This window comes from Coptis chinensis, chromosome 3 (genome assembly GCF_015680905.1).
Source record: "Coptis chinensis isolate HL-2020 chromosome 3, ASM1568090v1, whole genome shotgun sequence".
NCBI lineage: Eukaryota > Viridiplantae > Streptophyta > Magnoliopsida > Ranunculales > Ranunculaceae > Coptis > Coptis chinensis.
This window is the reverse complement of record NC_141458.1, coordinates 22,115,437-22,142,030: the sequence shown is the minus strand read 5'-3', so window position 1 is coordinate 22,142,030 and position 26,594 is coordinate 22,115,437. Positions and strand designations below refer to the sequence as shown.

The window sequence follows — 26,594 nt, the reverse complement described above, 5'->3', positions numbered from 1 at the left end:
TCTACTTAGACGGATTCACAACCGAAGTTGGTGACTTACACCTCATATTTTCTGAACAACAACTTGCTCTAACTTTGGACCTTCCATATCACGAACCTCGGGCCGTGATCTTGGCAAGACATCTTTCATAATTTTACCGCCTTTCAGTGGCAAAAGCCGCCATGACTTTTATGGTGATGGTCTTGAGATCAAACGAAGGAGATGGCCATGTGCCATGGCGCAACATCACCATTCCATTAGCAAGCATGACCATGAACATGGGGACCGCCATGTTATTTGTACTCTTAAACATTATGGGAGATTGGCATTTTTCTAAACGCCAACGAGGCTGCCATATTGTATTCAAAGCGCACTAGCTCCAGGGTCATGCATTATTTAACATTTTAGGTTGTGTTGTCTCGAAATCAAACGAAGCTCAAAGACTTTTCAGGATAAGTATATACTTTTACCACCGCTATTTAATCATGAAGACACATTTCCCAATAGTTTGCGCCTACTTTTCATGACTGGGTCAAGGTGGATTCCATGTGGCCCAAAGAAACGTAATCATTCGCCATTGAGGTTTCATAATGGAAAGCCGCCCCGCCGATAATTGAGGCATGTTCGATGTTACCCAAAGGACTAAAAAGATGAAGACCAATTTGAGAGAACTGAGACAAAGAATGGGCGTAAATTCTGGCGCATCACTATTATCTATTGCGTGATGCTAAGGAAATGCATTTCCTTAAAGAGGACGCTGCAATTTCACGCCCCGTTGGATGGTAAACTTCCCAGGTTGCCATTGTACATATATCTAGCTAAACCTTTTGTTTGGTGTGCTATTATTTTTCATGTTTCATATGTGCCGTGGTTTATTATATCGCAGCTATGTTTAGTGTGCTATTGAACATTTTCTTGTTCTTTCTGAATAATATATTATGATCTCCAACCTCTCTGCTTCAAAGAATCAAGCCCTAATTTTGCTCACGGTTCTCTCGTGTACTTTCTCTTTAATTATTGATCCTTCGGTGACTAAGCATCATTCTGTTTGGGGGTGCTTTAAACCTATAGCAAAGAATTAGGCATCTTGTAGCCTATATATAGTTCTTATTTTTCATATTAATAATTGTAATTTTAGTGACAAAGTCTTGTTTTTTTCAATGATGAAAATTGTCTAGAAATCTCACATTAGTATCCAATTAGATTTGTTTTTAAGAAATTTTAGATAATAAGCGCTTTTGTACGTAGGTCAAGGAGACAAGCTTTGTAGAAGGGCCATGCAGAAGACTAGAAGTACTAGAACAATAAACTTGCTTATTCTACCAAAAAAAACTTGGCTCATGGTGAAGGAATCAGGGGTCGTGTTTGTCGTAGTGGACAACACCACTCCGGGTTTCTTGATCCATAACCCCTTATTATCCAGTCACGAAATTTGAGAGTAACAGTTGCCTGTCTTGTGTCATCATATAGTTTCTTACTTTCTTACAGTACTGTTGCTACTCGTATTCTTGTCTATCACGGATAAGCAGAGAGAAATCCGTGAAAGATAGACTACCCAATTCATTTTAATTCGATCTACATATTATTGAATGCATCATTTCAACAACCCCTGCACAAACAACATTTTTTGTTTAAGTATATTTTACTACTTTTTTTTGGAGATTGGGTGTGGTTGTTCACACCGGAACAGGTGTCGTGACTCATTGCTGAAATAGTAATTGACAAGTTCTGAATGATGATGACCAGAAATATCAAATACTACAGCAACTCGCTCATTAGTGAACTCCGACTGTAAAATTACTATTTGTAGATGTAGATAATATTCATGCAGCGTGACTTTACTTCCGGATTCCTCAAGATGATAGGTTTCTCCACTGGCATTGCGAACTGCATATATTGTTATCACAGCAGTATTCAACATATAAAAGGTTTTCAAAAGTCCGTAAATGAAAAGTGCAAACCCTGAAGGACTGTTTTGTTGAAAACCATATCTCTCTGTAAGTGTTTATGACATCCAGAAACCATAATGCAAGATCACAGAAGAAACGGATGGGAAAGATACCACAATCATATCTCTAAAAAAAAACATTTGACATCAAATAGATAAACCAAGCATACAAAGAATGTACTCGCAGGTGTTTCTCCATATTTTACATGAATACAACATTCACTTGCCACCATGACTCCTCAAATCAAACCACTGACCCGATTAATGCAAGCAATTCCCTCAATCATCATCTAACACTGGTCCACAAATGAGAAACAAGTGATTTAATTACGCACATTTACTCGGTATCGCCTACTCAAATTGTTAATCACTAGGAGACTATTGCACAAGCCCTTGGGTATTAAGCATTCGGCAAAATATAAGAATCATTTTCCACTAATCATTAGGGACTGCTTGAACTCTATTTATCTCCACAAATGTTGAATATTCTTTGTTAATTGGCTGTTTCCACGGCTCTCCATCCATTTGCAGATAGGCTTTTTCCAGTCTCCGCCTCTAATTTCTACTCTAATTGCTGCAGCCTGAAAGACACCACGTTGAATTTAAGCCGCGAGACTTTATCTCAAATGCGAACCTTATCATGAAATTGAATGTTGTGTTGTATATTGTACAATAAAGTTGAGAGAAAAGATGTATATATCGAACCGCATTGCTTTCACAAAAAATAGTAGCTCTAGAATGCTTATGTCAGAATAAGCAGCTAATCCAATTTATTTAGGATAAAAGGAAAAAAAATGTTGTGATACCTGCGCAATGTGCTTGGCAGAGATGAGTTCAACCATAACAAATGAAGCGTGCCACCCTTGCTTTAGACCAAATATTTCAAGAACCCCATCATCAGCATTGGCCTCAACAAAGCCTCTCTGACAATTACATATTTTAAGTTCCAGCCAACATGTAATACAAAGAAAAATACATGGCTGACATATTATGAAACCATATGATATGCTACAACATGTATATTTACATTTTACTATTTTAGTAACTTCAGTGGTGTAACTTTATATCCCGTACTTTTTTGGGTGAGAGTACTTGGTCCAAAAGAAGCCCTCCATTTTTACTTTTCTACCAACCAAGGGCAACAAAAGAAGCCAGAGCCTAGCAGATTTGTGCACCATCAAAAGACTAAAACCAACGCCACGTGTTCAATGAATTCTCAGTTTAATAGGTTCATGCTCTTTGGCGGGATCACAATATCACCTACTAAATCTCAATTCCCAACTAGAAAATTTGAGGAGATCATAACAACAATTAAAAAAATAGGCTCAGAATAAAGTTCCTAGATGTCCATTCCTAAGACAAAGCGGACAAAAATTCTCTCATAATCTTACTTACGTTCTGTTTCAACAACTCCCAAACCTATTATCAAGCTAAGAAGACCAACCCACTTCTAAGGGAATTGGAATTATAACTTCATCTTGAGACAACAAACATTGCCTCTTCCATAAATGGCCTTAAAATAATATCAAAATGCAGCTCCAATCTTTCAAAGTCAGATAGCAGCTGATAAGGCAGCTTCAAATCATCAGACCTTCCAATTAATATTGAATTGCAATTTTCCAAAATAACTAAGAAAAAAAAAACTATATTTCTACCTTCAAGCAGAAATGGTGATGGTCTGGGGGTACAAGCACTAAAGGGAAAAATAAGGCAAACTATAGCATGAGGCTTATGCCTAGCTTTCCTTCAAACGATACACCGCGCATGGAGGCTTATGCCTTGAGGCTTCCTTCAAGCAATACAACACGCACTTGAGCAATATGAAATAATGTTAAGCAATTGGTCTATCCATCATGGCATAAAAAAGGAGGGTGCCTCAATTTTTACCCTTCTTGCCAACTATGTTTGCACCTTATGAGTATATGTTGTGACCATGGGTTACAGAGGTTTAAGAACTTCAATTTAATAAACATTTTTGCCACCACTGTCCCGTAACTTAAAGGCAAATTATATATGCTAAATTATTGATGTCATAGGAAAGTCTATTAGGAAAATTGAATTACTAAACTATAAGACTCAAAGATCATCTATTTACACGTACTGAAGGAATTAGTTATTTTTACTTCAATTCATGAATAAGTGACTCCCAATAATTTTCTTCTTCCAATATATCCATCCTAAGATTTGTTACTATGCATTTTCAATATCCATTCAAAATGGTTGGTTCATAACTCACAAGTCACGGCTTAACCCATGGAAGGTGTTTGGTTGCACGCTTCTACAGTCCACACCTAAAACATTGTCTCTAACTAACTTCGACTAACTTCAGTCACACTGGAAAATACAACACATGGCATTCACATTTGAGGGAGTATCATTATGTCTAGTTAGATCTCCTGCTAGCCAACAGAACATACCTTTTCCAGATACTCTGGCTTCAACTTACCCCATGGATTCCTTCCACTTCCATAGTTATGAAGATTTAAAGCCACTATAGACCTTACACTGCAAGTACATAACCTTTTTCAGATCACCTAATTAAAGACAAATCAATACAAAGCGAAGTATCAAAATTCAAAATTGCATATTAAAAACAGCATAGTTCACACTATTTCTATTTGTTCTAAGAACCACTGAATTTAGATAACCATCAAGGAAAATATAAAATGCATAAGCCTCAGGATCTCATATGTCCGAAGGCCATCCCGTTATGGACATTTATACAACAAAATGAAAAAAAATTCAAAGTTTTCAGATTATGTAAAATAAAAAAGGTGGAAGTATTGCAGCTCACCTTGAAGGAATATGAACTTGCTCCCACTCCAAGCTATTGAGCTTCTTAATATGCATCCTTATAATATTTTGAGTCCCCTGTGAGCATTGATTTTGTGAATGCATATAAGATAAGCACAATATTGTGGTACAAATGTTCCCAGCCAACCCATGCCATTTTAATCTTATATTCTTACAGTTTTGAATCTCAAAATCTAATTACACACTTCCCATGTTATCCCAATTCTCAATAAAAATTTCAGTGGCAGTGGGAGAATCTCTTGAAACATTACTATCCAAGCAGTAATCATGCAAGTGTGATTGCACTATCAATTCATTTCAAATCTTTGACATGCATCAACCTCCAAACTAAAAATAATACCAAGTCCTAACACTTTTCTAATATTATGCCACCATTCAAAGTGATACAACAACTTATGAGAAACTCTTTTATAGACAAAGACACAAATCGACGAGTTGAGTTCATGACTAACCAAACTACTGGGTGTAATGTAATCCAAATGACAAGTTAAATAATTCTAGAACACGGTAACTTCGGGTTGGGGAGATATGTACACTTAACATTTCTGAAACCTAGGATATCATTCTCGATAATTGGATGATAACTAAGTGATCAGTCATTCTAGGAATTAAGTTGCTTACCCCGATATGGAATTACTGATTTTAGACCACATACAATGACAAAATACTAAAGAAGTTTTTGAAGGAGAGGTATTTTTTTTTCCCTCAAACAAAAGTACATAAGTTCGTACCATTAATTAAAAAAAAAAGAAAAACAAACAACTCGTGATAAGAAGACTGACCTTAAACTAGGATCACTCACACATGGTGTGCAGAACCACCCCTGAGTGCAGCTATATCCGGAGTATATCATCTGTGACATGCCAATATATCCAGATATTTGTAAATCGGTAAATCTTTAACTTACGATGATAAAGAGAGGGTATCTGGAGTAGAAGACAAGATATGCTGTACCATTTTATAAGCAAAACTGTCCATCTCACCAGTCAGTCAGGACAGACCGACAGACTAAACAACAAAGAGAGATCTTGATAGCCCCAATGGATTAATTGAAGATCTATAATGAATGTATGGACCAGAAAGGCATATCAATTCAAGTTAAGTCACATTGACACAGATGCAGCGTGTTGGTGTCTGACACGGATCTGGAATGTCCGACACGGCGACCTATATGGAGTATGACTCAGGAACAACAGCTAATTCACAATGAAAACTATCATTTTTCTTTAGTTACAAAAATAATTCTTGGGCTTAAGACCTTACAGAATGCCTCCTTGCAAATAAATTACCATGAAAGGGAATGTCATGGAGTTACAACTATGTTAATAGATTATGCTCTTAATCTTTTAGGGTTTAAAAGGAACCCTAGTTTGAAATAGTCTGCATAACATGTCCGTGTGTCTGACCGCGGATTTTTCAAGAATTTAAAGTATCCATGTTACACAGGTTCCAACATAACAGGGCCACACAACATAAGTCTTACATACTTTCTACCCAGTACAGAATCTGAAACTGAACAAGGTTTTAAGTGCTCAATATCAAGTAATAGGATAACTGATAATAGAAAAACATATTCTGCTTTTGTGATTTGTATTTTGTAATATTAAAATAGATAAAGTCATAAAACACTACTTTTCCTGGGTTGAGCAGAAGTAGCCAGAAGACTGCTTCTGCTTATTAGCTAGCTGTCCACACTTACTAACTTAGCTGCTTCGGGAAAAACATGCACTACACAGTTAACATAAACTCTAAATTACAGATATTACCTCAACCAGGTATAAAATTTTGTAAAAAGACCAAAATTTCATTCAAGACAGAAGTCATTAATGACTTCAACATTTGAAATCACAAAATGGGTCTAATATAACTGAACTCAAATTATAAGCCTGCGAGTCCTGGTCTCCTGGAATGCCAAACTAGGCGTTTAGCACGCTACATATAAACTAAGAAGAGGCCAATGCTGTGTGAGTAGAAGATATCAAACACGCATTGTTTAAAACAGACCTTATTTGTGATTGGCCCTTGAGCCAAGTAAGGCTTTTTCATCAAATAAATGGTGGAATCCATAAGCAACTTGGGCATCCATTCCTAAACAAAAATTAAAATCATGCATTACATAAGATAATCAAAAGAAGCTTTATGAGAAAATGTGTATAGAGAGGAAGCATGTCTAAGAGAGCAAGAAGCCTCTAAATTAGCTATATGGTGACTTCCATACACATTTACTAGTTGTAAATACAACAAATGAGTGAGCAGATTATGAATTTTCGACTTTTGTACACTTCACTAAGTCATTTTTGGAAAATGTGCAACCGATTAATAAGTAGATTACAAAGGAGATCTCATGGAAAACAAAAAGTTGTAGGAGTCTCAAAATCACTGTAGGTCACACTATTTCCTTTATATTACTAAGATGCTTCCTTCACCACTTCTCTCCTCTTCTTGTTTTTATTTTGTAAAAATAACAGTTTAAACACTACGGAGTAAATGGAATTTTTAACATCTAAAAGTAATAAAATATCACATAGCAAAGGAAAAGAGGAGAGGGGCTAAAACTCTTATACCATAGACGGATACTAATTCCTTACGTTATTTATTTACAAAAAAAATCACATAGCGAGATATCCTTCATCACCAACATTCAATTTGCGCACAATTTGTCTATCATTCCCATCAAACAAATATCACCACAAATCATTATTAAAGAAAAAAGAGAAAAAAAAATCAACAGTAAAAGTAATTGTAGAGATCACACACCCATGCTAAAATAATTGTAGAATAAGCCTTCAAAACAATTTAGCTTATCAGGCAAGTTCCCCTCGGCATGCAAATCCTGTGATGCTAACAATAACATGACATTGCAAAAGCTTTGGTCAGTGATCAGAACACATGGAAAACGAAAAAAAAAACCTTCAAAATATTAGGAGTTCCTATTTTAGAAGAAACGTAAGTAAGATAAAGATGTCATGTTATCGAACTTATCATTCCCATACTTGTGTTTGCAATCTCACATACCATAAACACGGGATAGGGTCTCAGACCAATTCCAAGGATATGTATCAAGAAAGTTGTTGGACTTGAAAACATTTAGATGCTAAACATGCTATGACTCTGGTTGCGATGTAGTAAGGAAGAGTGATATTGACAAAAGTACATGTGCTACACTATTATGCATGTCTAGTACGCATGGAAAGACAGATATTACGACATTCTACACCCTAGACAAACCTCTATTCTTTAGCAGATAGAAAATACTTTATTAGAGAGTGATATTTCATAAAGTGGAGACGGCCACTTCTCATTTACAACTCCAGCAGGAAAGTCTCGCTCTAGAATATTGGACCCTGTATTCAAAAGAATTAGCCAGGACTGAGGTATAGAGATAAAATAGTTTGGTTTTATCCAAACTGTAATGTCCAGACATTCATTCAGTAGATCCCATGCGACAATAGCATCTCCAACTCTGATCCAATTCTCTAACACCATAGTCCGTAGAGTTGCATTCCCACATTTACTCAGAAAATATAAGATAAAACAAAGTACTATGGCAGAACCGCAGAAATGCTGGCAAATTCTTATGTGATTTAAATGTTCACTAGAAGCATCCAGAGCAGCTAAACATCAGGACATCTTAACGGAAAATATAACCGTTAGGACGACTACCTGCTCAATAGTACAACTATCCGTATGTTTCAGACAGTGGGGCAGTTCAACCTTATCTCCGGCTGGCATAGAGACCAATACATGCCAACTGCGTCAACATAAACAAGGAAATATATCAATAGATAAAAAATTGATTTTGGTTACTTTCAACTGTGTAAACCATTAAACACCGTAACAAAAGACGGCTAAAAGGAAGAAGAAAAGAAACAAAAACAATTATATCATACCAACAAAGGGGTAAATAAGAATTTTCTGGAAAATTGTGTATTTGAGGATTGTAAACAACAATAACCCCAATCCAGATTGTAGAGCAAACAAGTAACAAGTGGACTTCATTTACAAAACCACTGCTGGGAGCAGTAACTCTTATCAAAAGAAAATAGTATGAAGTGAGTCAAGTGACCAAGACTATGTATAGATATGTGCTCTACCTTATAAAGAGACAGTACTGTCCTAAGCTACTAACACTGTCGTTTCAAACTGGGTTTTCAACACAATTTAAACTTCTGAACTTCTATCATGGTTTTGGTGGTTTCAAAAAACAACTGTGGTCTAAGGTGCCGCATCACCTATGACTACATAGTTTGAAGGTAAGCGTTATTTTCCACATTTACTATATGTATGTTATATCATTTAACATTATCAACAACAAAACAGTATAGTTTTTCCCTCCAAATAACAAGGAGTCGACTTTTTTCTTTTGAAAATTTTCTTTTCTCTTTCATTAGATTTATCCAGGTAGTCAACATTCCACTTTCGTTTTTGGAACTAGTTTTAATAGGCATTCTCATAAATCACAAGAAGTTCTCCTCAAAACATCCACAACCTTAATATATAAAATTCAGATCTGCATATCTTACTGACTGGAAAGTCGAGTTTTAGATGTTTTCATCACCACTTAGCAAAAATGTTTTAACAAGCAAATGTTCCAGTAATGAAGACTTCTTTAATGGGAGGAAAATAAGGAACACGAACCAACATGTATCAACATCGGAATACTCTTACAGTAAATCAACAGCCCCAACTTCCCTGATACTCATGATTGCACTCAAGTCTAGGATTCATGGTTTTCGCATATAAAACCAACCCTAAATGTCCCGGAAAAGGAGGGAGAAGTGGAGAGGCGCAAAAACTACCATTGACGTACATGTTTTCTCAAATGTAGGAAAAACAGATACTTGCCTGTCAAGACGACGAATTGTACCAGTAACAGCCGTGTACAATGACCTCTTGATGCCTGCTTTCCATGCGAAAGGAAACGAACCTCCCTGCAGAAAATATATTTGAGCAAAATTTCAGCTTAAGGATATAAACAATATAGCAGATACACAGATACAAAGTAGACTCTCACCCAACCAAAACTCCTAGATAGGTCATTGCCTGTACCGAGGGGAATAATTCCTACTGGAGGCACTGGCTCCCGATTTTGCGAATAAAGTTCTGAAAGACTTCCTAAGACCCAACCTGCTGTACCATCTCCTCCTGCAACCTGCCTCAGATAAGATTATATTCTACACTAACAAATATATTTTCCAACAAGCAATAAACTCAGTACTAGACACTCCATCAACCACCTCCGATTATGTGCAATTGTGCATTTAGCAAGTGTGTTGAAAAATTCTGAATTATGTTACAATAAGCCAACCCCAACAAACAATGTAATCAGGCAATTGACAGAGTAAACCAAACATACCATGACCCTAAGCTTCTCGCGAGTCTCTTTAGCACAATTGTCACCAAGATCTGCCAACTTCTCCAAGCAAGCTAGTCCATATTGGACAAAATCAGGTGGCTTCACAACTGAAAGATCAAAAACCTGCATTATGAACAATGGCTCAGAATGCTTACTGCCGATTTCTTCATGCAGTACGAGCCTAAATTTGCCCTAATAGTGCGAAATATATATTCAAGTGATAATTGGAGCAACACTATCAACTTCTGGCTAGCCGATATGAACTCGGGGTCCTTCTAAATTACAATCCAACTTTAACCTGAAGTCGAATATAGTTTTTTCGTTAGTAAACACAATCCAAAAGGTCACTGCTGACTGTTCGCTTCTTGCTGGTGAACACATTTCCAACATGTATTAATTCAGGTCAGTTCTATATACCGAAATAGGAATCAAACAATAAGTCAAGGTACTCATTTTCTTGTCCTTTTCTCCTCTCACAAACATACTTGATACTGATAAGCTTAAAAACGATGTAGCACACTATCATCTAACATGTATGATCTATCAAGATATTTTAGAGAGGCATAAAAACCAGACCACTCAGTCAACAATAAGTCAATGTCACCAATCAAATAAAAAAAAAATGGTATTTATTGACAACAATGTATTTTCCATTACCGGTCCGTTCTCAATCAAACCATTTTCTCTAATAGTTTTAAAGTATTAGACAATCAAACCACTCCTTCATTCAACATACAAGTACCACAATACGTGTTTATCCTAAAGTCTGCTCTTTCATTTTTTTTTTCTTTGTCTTTGATACCATTCTCTACCATAATCTTGCAGTATTATACCCCGATAACAGTAATGCAACTAAAATAAATGACTTTACCAGATATAGCAATTTTTGTGATGAAGGGTTTTCTAAACAGCACCTTAATCTAATTACAATTTTATGCAAGTTATATTTCCTTAATCTTCAATTTATCACTATGTCCTCCAATCATTTCAACTAAAAACACGCAGACTAAACCAAAATCTAGTTTCTGTTCAACTTAACAATAAAAACCAAACCACTCATTCAACACAAAACACAAAAAGATAAATTCTTTAAATCAAATCAAAACCAAATCACCCATAGTTCTAACTTCTAACTAACTCAACTACATCTTACTTTAGTCAAAGTCAAACAAACTTAATCAATCCATTGTTTCATTTCAAGTTAAACTAACTATAGAATCAAAACAAACCATCACCTGTTCTTCACCCATCAACTCTTGAAGCCTTTCCTTTAAAACAGGACCATGACGACCACCACTTTTAGAGTTAACAAAAACAACCATAGGAGCTTCACCTACTTGTTCAAACTTATCATCAAACCTCTCAGCATCACCAACAACACTTCCAGTGTCTTTAACTCTAATAGCTTCATTGATAGCTAGTCTTAAGTACTCAGGAATCAGAATCTTTTTCTTCAACTCTTCCTTGTCTATTCTTATCCCTTTTATTCCACATCCTTTTATTGAATCTACTAATGATGATCTTGCTGCTATTCTTGTCCTGCTTTCTTCTTCTCTCTTCTCTGAAGAATCCGTCATTTTTTTCCAGTACAAGGCAGAAAAGAATAATCACAGTTTTTACTTTTTTTTTTATTATTCGTGGTGGGGCCGACTTGTTGATGACTTTTGCTTTGCTGTTTTTTCAAAGCGGGAACTTCACTTTGAGGTTTCAGTTATTAACACGGTTTAACTGTCTTTGTACGTTAAGAAATTACCTTTTTAACATACTCATTTTATATTTCAATCAATCCAAATTTTCAAAAGATGATTCTGGTAATATTTTGAAAATTAAGTGAGTGATTTATCATTTATGATAATGATACGCTACCATAATAGCATTTATCATTTATTGGATTGGAGAAATGTTGATTTTTACTTTTTATACTTTGTGCATGAACACAAAACCAACCAAAGAAGGAAAAGTTGTTAGAATGTTCTATTCAAAGTCATGTTTGAAAAATATAGACGGATCAATAATTCTACTGAACATAGAAAAATGATATAGTTGATCATCGACACAATAACATAACACTGCAATATCAATCGCCAGACTTAAAAAATTAAATTACTCAAATGCATATTAATGTTGTTTCGAAATCTACTATCAGAATATCAATGTAGCACCATAAAAATCACTGCATACATTAATGTTGTCTCGAAAAATACCACGAAATATCATGCAAGCTTTTTTACTTTCCATTAATCTTAATTAAGTCGCTAATAACTAGTTAGTAACTTGCAATGAAATGTCAAATTTTTAACTCTTTAAGCCAATAATCTTTTTTTGTCAAGTGAACCTGGAAAGTAAAAAGGAATAAATTGGAGTTTCTTCGAATTTTCAGAAAAGCAGGTTTGCATTGATTATAATCAGGATTGCCGTATCGGGTAAAATATAAAAAGTGGTTTTTATTTTATTTTTGGTTGAAAACGATTATATCTATGTGTAATTCGATAGTTGGAATTTTATTTTGTCTAAAAACTGTCATCAATACGCCGTGGATCTAGATAAGCAATTAAATTTGTTCATCCACTTCAAGCTACTTGCAATCAATGAACAAGATCTCCATCTCCATGATCACGCAGTGATATTCCATACTTGTTGTCAGTGAAAGGGAAAAAACAGAAAGAGACCACATGCTGATATAGGTACGGTCTATAGCTAACTACTTTACTACGCATGGCACTGACAAATGAATTGTAAATCAGAACCTCATTCCTCTGCAGATTATGAATTATTCCCGAGTGTTCATTCTCTTTGGTAAATTGTGTCAAGGCCTCAAGGTTGCATGTTTTTTATATTATATTCTGTTGACTCTTGATTATGTTAAAACGATTTCTTGCTCACGTGTTGAAATATTCGCAAAGAGTCTACTATGTAATAACCGTCCCAATGTGCAACCCACGTGTACATCATATTAACTGGTTAACGTGCCCTTAACTCTCCGTCCCTTCCTCTTATACCTTTAATACTCTTATTACTGACGGATTCGTGTTGAGCAGACTCCAAAAAAACAATTATTAGAAGTGTGTCATTCTTCTAAAAAAAAAAAACAATTATTATAAATGTGTTATTGGTCCTAAAAAATTGAATTCGAAAACCCCAAGTTTAAAGGACCCATCTAAGTTGTTAATTATGCAAACTCAACAATATGTCCACATTATTTGACTAAGTCTCCAACGATATGGACAACCGCTGGACTTTGGGTAAATACTCCAATGACCATTTCGGGTTTTGGAACCTATCCAAATAATGTCTTAATAACCGGCCAAGAGGGCTAAAAACGCAACTTTTATATTTTTTCAAAGTTCAAATTCCAAACGGTGTCAGATCATCGGGGACTTAGTCCAAACAATTAATTATCATATCATTGGAGACTTAAATTAAACGATGTGATGGATTTGAACTTGAAAAATATAAAAGTTACGTTTCTTAAATTTGATCGGGTGTCATATCGTTTGGACTAAGTCCCAAACCGGTATGACCAAGTCGTTTGAGACTTAGTCCCAAACGGTGTAGCCGTATCGTTGGAGATTTAGTCCACGGTGTGGCCATATCGTTGGGTTTTGAATGATGAACGACTGGCCAAATCGTTTAAGCTTAAGTTTGATTTTGACTTTTTTAATTCAATGGTACACTTAAATAATTTTTTTTTTTTTTTTGGGAAATGATGACACACTTTGTAATAATTGTTTTTTTTTTTTCAACACAATAACACATAAAATCCGCCAATAACAAATACATTTAATTTTAGGGTCCCAAATTATTTACACCCCACTATATGGGATTGGCCCTTGACCAATTCTAAAAGTATTGACACTCTTTCATTAATCATATAAAAAATCACCCACTCCGAGAGTTATCGCGATATGACAAATCCATGAAAGGTTAAAAAAAATTATTCATTACAATGGAGTTTTGTTTGTATTAACTATTGAAACTCTTCTTCATCAATTTGATCACAAATTTTTCTTATAGCATATAAAAAAAATAATGCAAAATAGCAAAAGATTTGCCTTGATTGTATTTTTTTTTCATGGGTTTGATGTTGTTCTTGAAGTATATGAAAAAGCTCTAAAGAAGAATATGAGGTATCCGTATCATGTATGTGTTCAAAATTTAAAGTGGAAAAAAATAACAAATAAATCCTCCGAGACAACTCAAATGCCGTGGAATGTGGGATCTCGCAAGAACTCAATATCGTGGAATGTGAGATATATAAGGAATAACCATTATTCATATTCATATACCATTTTGCCAAAATGGTGTTAATCCCATAAAGTGGGGTATAAATATCGGCGACCCTAATTTTATATGTTTATTTTTAACTTGAGAAATAAAACTAACTTAAGAAACAAAATACCCAAATCATTATATTCTTCCTCCTGTCCTTGTCTCCAGCAAAACTGGGATATGTTTGATAACTCAAAGTCAAATTTAAATCATATTAAGAAGTTGTCCGATGATACTAATAGACTAATAGAACCCAATAAATTGTCTACTTGATTTTTTGAAGTATGAAATTATGATGGTAAATTGTCAAGAAGATGAGCAAAAACTCAACTGAAATAGGAATAACTTAGCTATGGGATTAGCTTACTGGTGAATAATTGTTTGTTTGAGAAATCAAAGCAAAGAGGTTAGATCGTGTATAATTGTTTATCGTAACACAACTATTTTGATAGTCATAGTTAATCGAACGCAGCATGTTTTTTGTATATAGTTATGGATTTTGTTTGTGTATTTTTATTTTTTGCTGACCAAGGAGGAAGAAGACGAAGTGGGGTATTTTGTTTCGTGGGGTTTTATTTCTTAAGTCCATTAAAAAAGACATTTTATTCGATGTGCCAAAAGTCAAATGAACTCAATGTGTACCAATCCACAATCCTCATCCACTTAAACCAAGGGTTGAGAATGTATTGCACAAAAGTCAAAAATTTATATGCCTATGCCTGCCTAGGTGGAAAAGTGGTAATTTTACACTTTACAAAAAATTATTGACACATGTCTAACTATTTCACACCCCAAACAAAGAGTACTAATAGTGTTAAATAGGAATAGTGATATAGGAACCTATTTTTTAGATCTATTGTTATTTGGATAACGTTGGTTTACACACGGACATATATCTCTATGTAAATTAATGATGATGACTTTTGACACATCAAGAGGTCAAATAGTAGGTCAAATAAGTGGATCGTTCTAAGATTATTAACCGGTTAAATAGAGATAAAACAAAATCGCTACTAGAAAAGAATAAAGAAAAATTATGTGAGTGGAAAATGGGGAAAAAAAAAAATTCACATTTTAATCCATGAGGAAGAATTAACGGGCTCGTTAATGTTGGAGTTATCCCTCACATGAGGAGAGAAAACCGAGACGGACGTAAACGGGCAAACTCGACATCCACTCGACATCCGCCCGCGGCCAAGAGGGAGCCCAGCCTGCCGAGTTCCAAGAACATAGAGGCGACCAGCAAGCCAAGTGGCTTACCCCATTGTCCAACAGCCCGGTGCGACTGACGGCTCGAGGAAGCGGAAGACGCCCTTTCGCGCCGGGCATATTTTGTTTGCCTTGCTACAATACAGCATTCGAAATTTGGTTTTGGAGATAAAACCAAAAATCAAGGTTTTGGAAAACCTAACCTAATGAACCAAAACAAGTCGAGGAAGGTTGGAATCCGGACTAAAACAAAGAGAGATAACCTTTACGTAGATACAACCCTCAAAAGAGATAAGAGTGATCTAGTAAGGTGAGATCAGAAAGGAGAGATTGTAATCTTCCTTCCCACTTTATTAAGAACTGGCTCTTGTGGAAGTAGGCATCATTGGCGAACCACGGTAAATCTTTGTGTTGTGGTTTTTTTTTTCTTTACATTATTATCCATTTGTTAATAGTTGTTTTAGCGAGTTGGGCATGTTAGTATAGGTTGTAGTTGATATTTAGATTTTGTCCCGAGTTGAATTGTGTTCATACAAGTTATCGTGTAAATGGGGAACCGATTGGTATTGGTGTAATCCCCAACAAGTGGTATCGAGCCTTGGTTAGAATAGCCTAGGGTGTTATCCCAATCTTTGTCGGGAAGGTGTTTGACGAAATTCCCGAGAGATTTGAGGTTAAATAACTTGTAGAGATGGACCATTCCGTGAACACTTTCGTATGATGAGTCCGAATAGGAAGAACTACACCATCCGGAAAGCCAAGATGGAAGACTTGCTATATCTGCAAGGACTTGGCACTTCCCATTGAGAATGAGGAGTAAAACCGAGAAAAGACCCGGAGGTTGAGTGGAAAAAGCTTGACGTAGCGATTGGATACATTCGACAAATGGATTGACGACAAGAAAGTCTTTCACCATGTAGCCAAGAGACTACGACCCTGGTCCTATGGAAGAAACTTCGAAGACCTTTTACGAGGAAGTCGGGTGGAAACAAAGTGCTAGTCGTTAAGAAGTTTTAACCGCGAAGTACCAAGAAGGTTCTTCAATGTCCGAGCATCTTAATGAAGTACGTAATATCATCAATCGGATGCATTTGATGAAGATCAATTTGGGAGACGGTTGAGGCTTTGTTTCTATTAGGCTCTACCCGAAAGTTGGGGAGACATTAGCGGTTTCTACATGGAGGCGACCAAGGATGGAATTGTTACCATGGAGATGGCTACCACGTCTTTGTTGAATGAGGAGACTAGAAGAGTGCAAGAAGCGCGACTTCTAACTTCGCAGGTCCTTTTCACGAGAAACGGGGAGAGGTCGGGCGAGAAAACCATCTCGCTCTAGAGGTGATGACATGTAAAATCTAGGGGTGAAGCTAGAACTCCTAAGGCGTAGAGGCAATGTTACTATTGTGCCACCAAAGGCCACTTCCGGATATGAGTCTGAGAATCAAGAAGAAGGGGATGAGAAGAATAACCGTGTACATGAAGACATGGTGCGCAGGAACGAAACAACACAAAGAGAGATACTACCGCACTAGTCGATGACCTAGTGGAATTGTGTCGACAGGTGGTGTGTGTTTGTCGAAAATACCTCATGTCGTCGATACGAGAGTGGGTGATAGATACGGGAGCATCCTATCCGCCACACCGCTACGGGGATTCTTCACTACCTACGGTTGTGGTGAATATGGTGAAGTGAGGATGGGTAAATGGCGTCGCCTCGAAGATTATAGGCATTGGAGATGTTCATGTAGAAACCAATGTCGCTACACCTTGACACTCAAGGATGTAAGACATGTCCCCGACATACGGTTAAGCTAATTTCCACTTTGGGGAAATTAGATGATGACGGCTTTGTAAACTCGTTTGGTAACGGGTATGGAACCGAAAGCGAGGTTCCATTGTAGCGGCCTTAGGAAAGAAAAACTTGCTCTCTTTACAAAACACGCTAGTTTGTGTAAAGCGTATTTAATCGCGTAAGAAGAAGCTTCATCCGAATCGCTGGTACAAGAGACCGTGGTCACATGGGCATAAAAGGGATGGAAGTTCTTGCTAAGCAAAAGGCCATGCCGGACATTAAAGGTACACATTTAAGTACATGTACTCATTGTTTGGTAGAAAGCAACACAGGGTGTCTTTCCAAAGATTCCCGCCTCACGAAAAGGACAATCGCCCCTGAACTAGTGCACATACTGACTTTATGTGGTCCTATGAGAGTGAAGTCCCACCGGGGAGTTTCATACTTCTTGACATTCATTGATGATCGTCAAGAAAGATATGGGCCTATAGTCGCTAGACCAAGGATGAAGTACTTGGCGTGTTTGAGAAATTCCACAAAGATGGTGGAAAGAGAGACCGAAGTTGTTGAAGTGTATTCGCCGATAATGGGGGAGTACATTGGGCCATTTGAAGAGTATTGCCGAGTCATGGGATTAAATCATGAGCGCACCGCTCCCAAGACACCGCGCAATGTAATGGAATAGCGAGAGAATGAACCGCACCATTGTAGAGAGGATAAGATGCATGCTATCTCACTCTAAGCTACCTAGAAGCTACCGGGTAGAAAGCAATGCGCGTACCGTGCATGTGATCAACCCGTCACCAAAGAAAGCCTCAATAGTGATTATCCGCAGAGAGTATGGTCAGCAGAGATGTTGATTATGGATACTTGGTGGTATTTGGGTGCGGGGCATTTGTGCATATTCCGGCGGATGAGAGATTCAAGCTTGATGACAAAGCCAAGCGAAGCATTTTTCGGGTTATGGAGATGAAAAGTTTGGTTACAAACTCTATGATCCGATTAACAAGAAGGTAATCCGGTCGAGATGTTGTGTTCCCCGGAAGACCAAACCATAGCGGACTTTGAGGAGGGTGAGAAGCTACAAGCTTTCACCAATGATCTTGTTGATTCAGAACCGTAAGTTCCTACCGTGGAACGCGCGAAGGCATTGAGAATGCGAGAGAACCATGAGTTTGAAGCTCATGATGAGAATCCTATTGCTCATGATGGGATAGAACCTATTGGTATAGAAGATGCGATGAGATGCATGAACCACCACCGAGCAAGCAAAAGTGCAACCTCCCCGAGGCACCCGTTAGATGGGGCAAGGAGGTCCGACAGAGAGAGACTAGCTTCAACCGGTATCCACCACATACGCACGCGCTACCACCATCGGATGGTGGAGAACCTATGTACTATCAAGAGGCACTTGAAGGTACGCACAAAGAAAAGTGGTTGAAGGCCATGCATGACGAGATGGATTCTTTGCATAAGAATCACACTTATGAAGTTAGTTAGAGAAACCCACAGGGAGAAAAGTTCTCAAGAATAAGTGGATATACAAAGTCAAGCATGAGGGAGAACAATCCTCACCCAAGGCACAAAGCTCGCCTTTGTTGTGAAGGGGATTCGGTCAAAGGAAAGGAATTGACTTTGATGAGATTTTCTCTCCTGTAGTAAAGATGACTTCTATCCGGGGTGGTATTGGGTATGGCCGCAAGTATGAACCTAGAGGGTTGAGCAGCTAGATGTTAAGACAGCTTTTCTTCATGGAGACCTTGAAGAAGATGTCTACATGGACCACCCGCCAGGGGTTTTGAGGTCAAAGGCAAGGAGCACCTAGTATGCAAGTCGATAAAGAGCTTGTATGGGTTGAAGCAAGCACCGAGACGGTGGTACATAAAGTTTGACTCCTTTATGGTGAAGCAAGGATACAAGAAGTCCGCTCCCATCATTGTGTCGTTTGTTCGAGATTTCCGATGGAGATTTCATTGTCTATTCTTTGTATGTGGATGATATGTTGATAGTTGGCCCAAACATCAACAAGATATCCAAGTGAAGAAAAGACTTGAGTAAGTCCTTTGAGATGAAGGATTTGGGTCAAGCAAAGCAGATACTTGGGATGCGGATCACCGCGATGAGAAAGAGTGGAAAGTTGTGGCTTTCAAGAAAGCTACATTGAAAGGTGTTGAAGAGATTTAACATGGATCAAAGCGAAGCCGGTCGGTTGTCCGCTTGGTGGCCGTTCCGCATGACCAAAGAGATGTGTCCTAAGGGGTGAGCATGAGCAGAGTCGATGGAAAAGATTCCTTATGCATCCGCGATGGGCGCTTTGATGTATGCCATGGTGTACTTAGACCGGACATTGCTTTCGCCGTTGGGGTGGTAAGCGATTTCATGTCAAATCCGGGTAAAGAGCATTGGGAAGGTGTTAAGTGGATATTGAGATATCTCAAAGGCACTTCTAAATCATGTTTGTGCTTTGGTGGAAGTAAGCCCTTTACTTGAAGGCTACACCGATGCGACATGGCGGCGGTGATGTTGACTTCGATGAAGTCCACCTCCCAAGTTATCCGGTTACTTTTGCGGGGAGCGGTTTCTTGGCAATCTAAGTTGCAAAAGTGTGTTGCCCCTCTCCACTACGTAAGAAGGTGCATATTGCAGCCATCGAAAGTGTTGCAAAGAGTTGCTATGGATGAAGAGGTTCTTCGACGAACCGGGCTAAAACAGTAAACAGTTTGTAGTTCTATGTGATGACGATCGAGGCGCCCATCCACTTGAGCAAGAATCCGAAGTTTTCATTCTAGATCCAAGCACATACACGCCGCGTTATCATTGGATTAGAGAAGTACTTTCGAAGACAAGCATTTGTGTATCGAGAAGATCCATACCGACAAGAACGGGTCGGATATGATGACCAAAGTCTTACCGAAAAGGTAAGTTTGATGTTTGTTGTGCTATCACGGAATGGCGGCACACCTCCTCTGCTGATTTGGTAATTGCATGGGTAGCCCCTCACCGCTCGGAGGGAGATTGTCGAGTTATCCCTCACATGAGGAGAGAAACCGAGCCGACGTAAACGGGCAAACTCGACATCCAGGAGTCGAGCCGCGCCAGGCGCTTTCGAGAAAGCGCCAAGAAGTTCCAGATAACATAGAGGCGACCAGCGAAAGCCGCGCCAGCTCGGTGTCAGTGCCTTCACCCTTCTTCGCTTCGAGTGAGCGCCGCGCTCGGGCATATTTTTTTTGTGGGCCTTGCTACAAGACTACCCAAAATTTGGTTTTGGAGATAAAACCAAAAATCAAGGTTTTGGAAAACCTAACCTAACAGAACCAAAACAAGTCGAAGGATTGGAATCCGCACTAAAACAAAGAGAGATAACCTTTTGAGAGATACAACCCAGTAAAAGAGATAAAAGTGATCTAGTAAGGTGGTGAGATCGTAAAAGGAGAGATTGTAATCTTCCTTCCCACTTTATTAAGAACCGGCTCTTGTGGAAGTAGGCATCATTGGCGAACCACGGTAAATCTTTGTGTTGTGGTTTGCTTTTTCTTTACATTATTATCTTTGTTAATAGTTGTTTTTAATGAGTTGGGCATGTTAAGATAGGTTGTAGTTGATATTTAGATTTTGTCCGGAGTTGAATTGTGTTCATACAAGAGTTATCTCAAGCAGAAGTGGGAACCGACGCAGATTGTATTGGTGTAATCCCCAACAGTTAACTGGTTGATATCATTGACACGTGGCTTGCATATTGTAACGGTTACTGGGATTGGATCCCAGTACCTGGTTATTGCCATAGCCGGACTCATTTGCAAATACATTGAACAACTTCACACGATATGAAAACCCATCTCGTTTGGTACGCAGTTTATATCGGTTATTATGGCCGTTGGCTGCAGCAGCCTAGGTTTGTCCATGTGTTCGGTTGGTTTGGGAAAAGTTCCAAATATCAATAATACATATATCGCCCCTAGGGGCTAGTATATAAACTTTAAATCAATGATATTTATAGTGGAAAGGGAAAAAAAATGGAAAAAGGGAGGGAAAAATTGGTGCATACATTGCTTACCCGATGATAATTTTCAAGATTCAAGGCCAATCAGATTTTTATTCAGATGAAATAGTTCAGCTCAACAAGATATATTTTTTTTATTCAAAAGCACATCAACAAGGAATCTTAGTTTTTAACAGTAACACTGGCTGGCTAGCACAGTGAGTTTTGACAGGTCAAGTGCCCAACTAATGTGGCTCTCACTGACTGAGACTGTCCAACTTGCACACCAAGATCGGTTTATGGAATAACAGGTCGGCGTCCGAATCAAACATCAGGCTGGTGAATGAATATTCTCTATTTTTTCTTCCTTCCAGATATAGCTTAGTTTCTGTAAAAGCAGAAGAAGCTTCATAGAGGTTTACTTGTTTTTAAGAGACACTAGTTTTCGGGGATCGTTTTTGTAAAATATTTTGTACTAAATATTTCTAACTATAGAATATTATATTGAGTTAAATTTTGATAGAATATTATATTGAGTTAAATTTTGATGAAAACACTACTGGTTTCTATCATTTAGGGAGGAACTAATGTATTGAAGTAGCATATCTATACTTGCAGAAACAATTCGATCACATGACATACATTATGAATTACAAATTTAATAACAGGCCCATCTTAGAAATCTTTTAAAGGCGTTTAGGCTTGTTGGTTAGGTGATCACAACCTTTTTTAACGAACAGAGATCATTTTCATAAACTATTATGTGCCAAAAAGTTTTAACTATAGAATATTGTAGTGTTTCAAATTTTGATGTCAACACTAATACTACAACATAGTATTAATAAAAGAAAAAATAGCTCAACAAACATAATTAATTTGATTTATGACCAAATTAAACCACTGATAAATACAAATTATGGAAAACAGAGAGTGGTTAGAGAGTGATAATGTGTACTCGTGTATGTCAAAATGAGTGACATTGCCTTATGAATTATTGTGTCAATGACAATTAGCACAATACTTATTATAGAACATTCTCAATCATGTATTTATGAGTCCTTCATGTTTGTGCTTTAAACAAAATTAGAAATCATGCGCATCCGGTAATAGGATTCCTCCAAGTTCATTTGGTTACATGTCAAAATATCACATGAAAAGTCAATAAATTTGGTTGAACAACCGGTTGTATATATTGTGGATGAGATATAACGTTTTCATGTTTATATCTTAAATATCAACATCGACTGTTGTCATGCAATTGAATTAAATATAAAGTTTTAACTATAGAATATTATAATGATTTTTTGTTTGTTTTTTTTATAAAAACACAAACTACAACCCTGCATGGGCTATAATATTAATTAAAGAAAAAATAGCTCAACAAACATAATTTATTTGATATATGACTGAACCATTAATAAATCCTATAATTTAGAAGTAGAATCCATCTTACTTGTTTAACATGTTTCTGGCTTGATAACTGAAGGTCGATCACGTTGGGAAGAAAGAAGGTGACATTACTATTTTAATGATTTCAGTTTTGATCAAAATAGTTTTTTTTTTTTTTTTTTTAAATATTCAATGTGTCCCAGATTTTATTTCCTTGTAGAACAACCGGTTTGTAGAAAGGTGTTGACGCATAATAATATATAATTACAAAATAAAAATATAGTTCAACAAACATAATTAATTTGATTTATGACCAAAGCATTGACAAATCCTAACATTTAAAAGTATAATCTATTTTAATTTTATGCACAAATTGAAATTGGAAAAGTCATTGAGCTCCAAATTTAACTGTTGACTCTTTTTAATTGATTATATTTTGACAAATAACCAATTTTGTTTTCCTATTTTACACTTTAATTCATAAGCAAAACATCCTATGATTTGGACCTGTTATATTTCTGGGCTTGTTGTTAAGCCAAAAGCCCATGTTTTGTTATAATAAACACGCATTTGGCAAAGTTTTTTTACCATTTGTTTGATTCATTCGGGCAAACTTGACAGTGTGAACATATTTCTCCCCGTAAGATTTTAATCAATTTTATCTTCTCCAACATTGACTTGAGCTTGTGCTGTGTTATTTTTTGTTTTTCAGATTAATTTGAGGTAATTTTTTTTTTGTTTATTTTTTTTTAAAATTACTAACCCAACTCTCCAATTTTTATAATGGTACTTAGTTGATGCTAATTAATTAATTTAGTTAGCAACTATTTGATGTAATTTTTGTTTAGACTTTCATTTGGCTCCTCTATTTGATTTTATTGTACCTTGATAAAATATTTGAATCTTTGTATCTTTGGATTCATGTGTTTAACTTAACGTTTTTGTTGGAACTGAACAATTCACTACCAAAAAAACGAGTTTACCCGACATACACCATAAAGAATATCCGACGGTTTCCATCAGTAGGAAGTACCCGGCAGATTTTGTCAGTCGGGTATAATATTTCCATCTATCGGGTAAGCTCCCTAGGTACTTCATTTGTTTTAGATGTGGCTGACGGTTGTAGGAGAGTTATTGTCCGTCGGCTATTTCGACGGTTTTTAATTGTTGTTGATTTCCAAATGACTCACGTAATTTCAATTGTTGTTTCAATATTTTTCAATGTTTTCAAACCGTCGGATTTGCTCCTACGAGTTTGGGCCATCGGCATATCTCTTCCGAATACCAGACGCCAAATTAATTTCATTTCCCATGCCTAATTTTTAGGAAAAATAAATAAATAACAAAACGATAACCCAAAAACTGTTATCCCTCTCTCACTCAGGGCTTGTTGTAGCCGCTTCACTCCTTCTCTCGTTATGGGTTCGTTGAATTCTAGGTAAACCATAATAAATTGCTTGTCTTTCTGCCCAATTTCTATCTTTGATTTATGTAAGGATTCTTTAACTTAATCTTTTATGTGTTCATGATCTTCACGCAAGGCATGCAACTACATGAGGAGTTCATCAATGGGATTACAGATGTTGGTGGTGTATGTGGTAATAGGAGGCAACCTGCACTTCTCAGACTTGCTCTTGATGATGTGGTAATCATCTATCTTTACTGGTTTTACTTTCTTGTCAATAGCATTTCTAAACTTTGAAGTAATTTTTGAAGTAATTTTTGAAGTAATTTCTAAGCATTGTAAGTGTTATTTGAAGTAATTTTTTCCCATTCTTATGATTAGTAATCTGGACTTAAAATGAACAGCCCCATAAATGCTTTGTTATTGGCTCATCTGAGTCCACAACTTTGTTTGTGAGCGAATGTACAGATGCTGTGACTAGCCATTTCACTCATTAGAGTTACCTTCGAAACATTTTTGTTCCTAGTTAAGTGAAATATTTGAAACTTTAGTGCCTTGCTTTTCATTGATGACTCACTTATTCATAGTGTATGTTTCTGTTTTTTCTTTTGTATTTTTTTGTCAGGAGTTATTTGTGAATGGGGAGTTCAGAGTTCAATGGGCGGAAGTTGAAAATATAATGGCTAATGAGAAACTTGCTGAACCCAAACATGCCAAAAGGTAGTCTTTCTTCCAATTTTCAGTTTTGTAGCATTTGGTATAGACTAAAGGGAATGCCAAGTTATGATGATGTTAATACTCTATTCTTAAATTGATTGTTATAGGATTTTAGCTAATCAGCAATCAGCAGCTCGTTCCAAGGAACGAAAGAAAGATGAGGTATATTTCTTAGAATTGGAACACGAAATTCAAACCTTACAAACAAAAGCAACTACTTTGTCTGCACAGTTGACACTGTTACAGGTGTGTATTCTTTATTTACTTTAGTGTGCCTGAAGCGCTCGCCTGACTCACTCTCACACTCAACCAAATACAAATTCACTCCTTTTTAGTGTTTTTAAAATAAAATCTTGATTTCATATATACTAATCTTTTGTTTTAGGGGTGAAGATTCTTGGTCTCTGGAGATAAGTGTTGGTGGTCTTTTTAGTGCTCTTCTTGGTATGTTCACTTGTATTTTCTTTTTTGTTCGGTAACTAGCTGATAGTTTCCTAAGGCCATAAACTAATGGCCTTGAATTGGTTTCATCAATTAGTGGTGTTGGGCTTGCTGCAATATGAAATATAACCACTGAAGGTTTCCCTAATTCCGGTTACTTCCCTATAATTTGAATTCTTAAGTTGCGACTTTGAGCTAATATATTAGCCCCAAGTCCCCAACTATATTTCATGATGCTAACTATTGTATTTGTGATGCTAATTATTGTATTCATGAGCTTCCCAAAGTCCAAGACCACATGCTAATTGTTTCCAATAATCTTTTAGTATATGCTCTTGTTTCTCGATATTTATGGTACTTGTGTTAGTTTATGTGTCGTAGGTCTTGTTTCTCTTCAACATGGTTTTTTTTTGTATGTGTAAAGCTTTAAAGAGAGCAAAATACTACTATTCTTTTTCTTTTTTTTTTTTTTTTTTTTTATTTTTTTATTTTTTTATTTTTTTGTGGTGATGAATTTCATGTTAACTTATAAGGAGAATAATGGTGATGGACTAAAGTAGCTATCATTGATTTCTAAAACGCTTAAACCGTTTGATGGACAAAGTTCTGGTGAAGGTGAAGATATAAGGATTAGTTTACCTGATGAAATTCTTCACCTCATTTTTTTCATTCATTCCTACTGTTGATTCATGTAAGGCTGTTTTTAAGATTTTTAGTTGAACTTGTGGTTGTTGCTTTTAATTTATAATTTCATCTATTAATTTTTGTTACACGTCCTTTCTACTTGTGCTAGATACTAAGTAAGTGTAGGTCTTCTTTAATAATTGTGATGTTGGGACCTTTTATTAAAATCCCAAGATTTTTTAAGGCACATTCTCACATTCACATAACTACCAAGGCTTAGGTCCAGAATGACCTTTCTACTTTAGTTTTTTTCATGCATTTCTTCTTGAATAAGTTAATTTATCATTATTGTGTTATCTTAATGTATGTAGCCAATGCGACGTCCACCAGTTCGTGAAGAGTCACATGTGGACACGGGGAGGTGTTTGTGTGTGCAACTAATTGATCTTTTTAACTTCTCACCAGTGCAACTAGTCCATCCTCATGTAGTACATCCCTTTTACTTGTTGATTAACCTAGGGCTCTAGGGTTAGGTTTGTATTAGTGCATGGAAATTGGTAGTATACTTGTTATTCATTTGTTACTTGGCTTTATTCCTTTAATTGTATGTGCCTTAATTGATTTCTTATATGTTGCAAGTACTCAAGAAAAGGTTATTCCTCGTGTTTACGA

At 36.6% G+C, this 26,594-nt stretch overlaps 1 long non-coding RNA gene and 1 pseudogene across 2 annotated transcripts; one reads left to right on the top strand and one right to left on the bottom strand.

Moving 5' to 3' along the window:
- Window positions 1–2,058: 2,058 nt before the first annotated feature.
- Window positions 2,059–11,713, bottom strand: LOC147508619 (diacylglycerol kinase 7-like; annotated as a pseudogene). Its single transcript, XR_015218097.1, has 12 exons — window positions 11,333–11,713; window positions 10,098–10,220; window positions 9,756–9,893; window positions 9,587–9,672; window positions 8,405–8,492; window positions 7,499–7,574; window positions 6,746–6,829; window positions 5,520–5,594; window positions 4,722–4,798; window positions 4,345–4,432; window positions 2,734–2,850; window positions 2,059–2,508 (listed from the first exon to the last, which is right to left on the bottom strand). The product of XR_015218097.1 is annotated as a diacylglycerol kinase 7-like (transcript).
- An 11,982-nt stretch (window positions 11,714–23,695) lies between these two features.
- LOC147508618 (uncharacterized) lies at window positions 23,696–25,403 on the top strand. Its single transcript, XR_015216388.1, has 4 exons — window positions 23,696–23,811; window positions 24,120–24,173; window positions 24,277–24,380; window positions 25,243–25,403. It is a non-coding gene; the product is annotated as an uncharacterized LOC147508618 (long non-coding RNA).
- The last annotated feature ends 1,191 nt before the right edge of the window (window positions 25,404–26,594 follow it).